The sequence below is a fragment of the Cupressus sempervirens genome, chromosome 11 (assembly GCF_028749045.1).
Source record: "Cupressus sempervirens isolate cs-2001-9-10 chromosome 11, ASM2874904v1, whole genome shotgun sequence".
In the NCBI taxonomy this organism is placed as follows: domain Eukaryota; kingdom Viridiplantae; phylum Streptophyta; class Pinopsida; order Cupressales; family Cupressaceae; genus Cupressus; species Cupressus sempervirens.
Window position 1 is genome coordinate 242,352,893 of NC_143128.1, and position 4,821 is coordinate 242,357,713.

Sequence of the window (4,821 nt, forward strand, 5' to 3'; positions counted from 1 at the left end):
AATATAAATGACCATCCATACTAAATTTATTCAAGAATGATCAACTTGTAACATGTAATAAAATATCTCATCCTATTTAAAGATTTTAAATAGAATACAATTACTTCGTAAATCTATACAATTATTTAGTTGATGAAGTTAACTATTATGCCCTCACTTAAACAACATCAGAAACTTTGAGTAATCAATCTAAATGGATCATGATTAATGGAGCCATGGCTGGAAAGCCAACTAAACCATAAGTTTTATAAAAACAATGATTGAAAAATAACGGTGCAATTCTTTTTAAAAATGCGTTTCTGTTAGCCAATAACTTTCTCACCCTTCTTTACATGTATTAAAGCATTGGAAGTGTTGACCAATTAATAGATTCCACTCAAGTTAAACATTTCACCTGAGTGATAAATTACGATGTGGCTTTGAAGGATTTGTACTCAACTTTGATTGGATTTCATGGATCACTGTAGGATACACCACTCTACAGGTCATGAGGATCTCCAGTCCAAATACATTTGTATTTCTCCTTACAGAAGCCTGAGAATATTGGAGCACGAATTGCAGGTCCTCCGAATGAGCCTGATCTTAATTGGTCCCAAATTCATTGCATTCAATATAAAAAAAATTTGGAAATATAAATTTTTTTTATAGCAGCGTAAGATTCCAGATTACTTTCACGGCTGAAAAGAGTCGTGCAAGCAAAAGTCGAAGGAACAAGAAAATCATGTAGCACAAAAACATATATTTTCTTATCTTGTGCTCTGCGGCATCCCGCTTCTTAATTCTTTGAAGCATATTCCTCCATCTGTACTACATAAACCCCAGGTCTCTCATTTGAAACAGAAATAATAAAGCTCGGAATGAAGGTTGTAACGATCCAAGATGCAGTAGTTAGTGATGGTTGTTTTGTGCCTAGATTACAGATCAGAAATTTGTTTTCGTAATTTTTTGTTGGCTTTACGCGCTATGTTTGACCAATTTCTGCACACGCAAGACAATTCAGAACTTCGCTTGCTAACAGTCGTAAACACGGCCAACAAAACCTGTTCATCATTTCCATTTCCTCTACACCGATTCCTCTTTACCGGCGTAAGACAGTCGGAAAATCCCAACAAACGGGAAACCTTTTCGAGCTTGGAGGTAAAGTTCTTCTGGTTTACAAGGTTTGTGGAAAAAGACTAGACTTCACCGCATCATAATTCTTTTGTTGCAAATGGAATTAACCTCATAGATTCATGGCATACCACATCTAGTCGCATTAATGATCCTCCCATATAAAGGAGTTGTTTCCATCAAAATGTCATGTAATGTCCTCAAATGTCATATCCGTTTTACTTCAAGCATTCCCCTTTCCCTGCTATTTCTCATTCTCTACCTCCTCTTCCAGATATGTAGAAACGTTCAATGTAATGACACCATTACGGTATCAAAAGGGCTCTAAAACATATACCATCAGTATATATAGGCAGTGATGCACAATTCAAACCAGTCATCTGACTTATGAGGTGAACATCATGGTCTCGATCTTCAAACAGTCCGGACAAAAGAGAACTTTTAAATTTAAGATAAGATTCAATCCTTCTCTATCCCTGCAGGTCTCACACATTTCGCCCTGTTATAGAGCAAACATTTGCTTACAAATTGTTTCTCCTAGCATCACCAATAATCTCCACAAGAACATTGCCCTTGCTTGAAATGATGGAACCGGTTCCCATCCCTCACAACAATTTCTCTTGCTACAATCTTAGAGATATATTTGGTTGCAGTGTGACAATCAACACATACTCGAAGGTTTTTGACAACTCTTATAGTTGTTCCAGGTGGTGTGTTTAACACTCCAAATGCAATTGCCAACTTCTCACTATGGTGGGAAAGGAATAACTCTTTTTCCTCCTCCTCCACATCATTAAGTACATGTTTCGAATCTGCAATATAACCTGCCGACTTCATCTTCCAAGACAATTTCTCCAACACTCCATAGATCTCCTGTGTCTGTGGGTGAGATCTGTCTCCTACAGAAAAAACGTGAATCATTTTCTGGTCTTCAATCCAACTACATCCAGGTACCTTTCTAACTTCTCTATCTTCCATGGATTTCCTTACCACATGAACCTCACTCCACCTGCCCATTTCGGCATACATGTTTGAAAGAAGAACATATGTTGCAGCATTTGCCGGATCCATCTCAAAAAGAAGAGTAGCTGTAAATACCCCTAGCCTTAATTTATTATGTGATCTACAGGCACCTAGCAAACATGCCCACACAACCACCATAGGTATAATCGGCATTTTTATGATAATATTTAGAGTTTCCTCAAGATAACCAGCACGACCAAGAAGGTCAACCATGCAAACATAATGATCAATTGTAGGCGTAACGCAATAAGAATCGCTCATACTAATGAAGTGTTTACAGCCCTCATCCACCAAACCAGCATGGCTGCATGCATATAAAACACAAGCAAAGCTAACATAATTAGGGTATATTCCAGAGTTCTTCATCAGTTCAAAGACTTCAAGAGAATCTTTGCACAAGCCATTCTGTGCGTATCCCGCAACCATGACATTCCATGAGATGACATCTTTTTGAGAAAATTTGTCAAACAGTTCACGCGCCTTGTGAATGCTCCCACATTTTGCATACATGTCTATTAGGGCATTCGCAATAACCACATCTGACCACAATCCCCTTTCAATTACACTTAAATGGATGTCCATACCATGCTCTAAAGCTCCAATTTTGGCACATGCTGGAAGAATGCTGGCAAAAGTCGAGGACGCTGGCTTTACACGTGTCGACTGCATTTGCTTAAAAGTTTCCAAGGCCTTTTCAGCCAGCCCAGTTTGTGCATATCCTGCAATCAGTGCAGTCCACGAGACCACATCTCTTCGAGGCATTTTCTCAAATATCTCATATGCCTTGCGTACAGATCCACATTTAGCGTACATGTCTATCAGTGCATTCATAACTACGACATTTGACAACAATCCAGTTTCAATTATGCTTTGATGGATGTGCATACCCAGCTCTAAACCTCCCATTTTGGCACAGGCTGGTAGGATGGTGGCGAATGTTGTGGAGTTCGGTTTTACACATGCCAATTGCATTTGTGCGAATGCCTCCAAAGCCTCTTCAACGAATCCATTTTGTGCATATCCTGCAACAATGGCATTCCACGAGACTACATCTGGCTGAGGCATTTCTTTGAAAAGCCTTAAGGCCCGGTCAAGAACACAATTTTGTGCATATCCTGCGATCATTGCAGTCCAGGAGACCACATCTCTCTGCGTCATTTTGTCAAACAGTGCACGTGCCTTGTAAATGCTCCCACATTTTGTATACATGTCTATCAGGGCATTTGCAACTTGCACACAAGATAACAACCCATTTTTTATTACGCTCTGATGAATGACCATACCCTGTTCCAAATCTTCCCATTTGGAACACGCTGACAGGATGCTGACAAAGGTTGTGGAGTTCGGCTTTAAACCTGCCAATTGCATTTGCTTAATAGAATCCAAGGCCTTTTCAAAGCACCCATTTTGTGCATAACCTGCAACTATGGCACTCCATGAGATGACGTCAGGTTGAGGCATTTCTCTGAAAAGCCTCAAAGCCTCGTCAATAACACCATTTTGAGCATATCCAGAAATCATCGCATTCCATGAGACCACATTTTTCTCAGGCATTTTGTCAAACACATCACGTGCCCTGTCTATGCTTCCACATTTAGCATACATGTCTACCAAGGCATTCGCAACTACTAAATCTGAAAAAACCCCTCTTTCCACTATGCTTCGCTGGATATCTACACCCTGATCCAGAGCTCCTATTTTGGCACAGGCTGGGAGTATGCTAGCAAATGCAAACTGATCAGGTTTGACATCTGTTTTCTGCATTTGGTGAAACAGTTCCAATGCCTCGTGAGGAAACCCATGTCTTCTGTAAGCTGCGATGATGGTGTTCCATGAGAATCCGTCTCGTTTTTTCATGTCGTCAAAAACTTTACGCGCATCCACCAAATCCCCGCATTTAACATACATGCTGACAAGGTTATTCTGAAAAAATGTGTTATTAGCAAATACAAATCCCCTGCAAGTGCATAGAGATTGGATTTGTTTACGTTGTGAAAGGGCATTGATGGTAATGGGAGTGTGCAAAATATCAAGATAGCTGCGTGTAGAAAGCAGAATGGGTGCTTGTTGCAACATACCCTCCCTACATAATGTCGAGAAATTGAGAAATTGAGAGAGGCAGTAAATGGCATTGGCATTCTATGATTATTGTTACAGCAATAGAAATGAGCATAACAACAGCGCAACAGAGACAGAGTTCACCACCATTGTTGTTCAATAAAAAATTAATCTAAAAATATGCATTGGGATTCAATGCACTGTTACGTGGAGTCACATTGTTGTTCAGTCTGCTTTGAATAAAACTCATAGTCGGCAATTTGCTCTGAAGCAAATAGTTTCGAAACAGTTTTCCCATTTTTTAACCGTACATGCTGACAAGCTAAATTCGTAGGTTTTAAATTTAAAATTTATAATAAATCATCAAAATCTGTTATAGGCAATCTACTATTTTATTTACTAATATATATATTATTTAATAAATAGGAGATAATTTCCACAGCAAGTCAAATCATTAAGCTTGTAAATGGGGTTGCAAGCTTTGGGTTTAACCATGGAGGAGACTGTGTAGTTAAGCGTGCTCAGGCTGGAGTAGTGCTAGGATGGGTGACCTCCGGGGAAGTCTCGGTGCTTCACCCTGTGAGCATCACCTAGATCCAATGAGTGCTAAGTGTTCCATTTATTCTCATG

At 39.5% G+C, this 4,821-nt stretch overlaps 1 pseudogene across 1 annotated transcript; it reads right to left on the minus strand.

The window, feature by feature from the left end:
- Window positions 1-260: 260 nt before the first annotated feature.
- LOC149529055 (putative pentatricopeptide repeat-containing protein At3g13770, mitochondrial pseudogene) lies at window positions 261-4,494 on the minus strand (annotated as a pseudogene). The gene has a single exon (XR_016358866.1). The product of XR_016358866.1 is annotated as a putative pentatricopeptide repeat-containing protein At3g13770, mitochondrial pseudogene (transcript).
- Window positions 4,495-4,821: the final 327 nt, after the last annotated feature.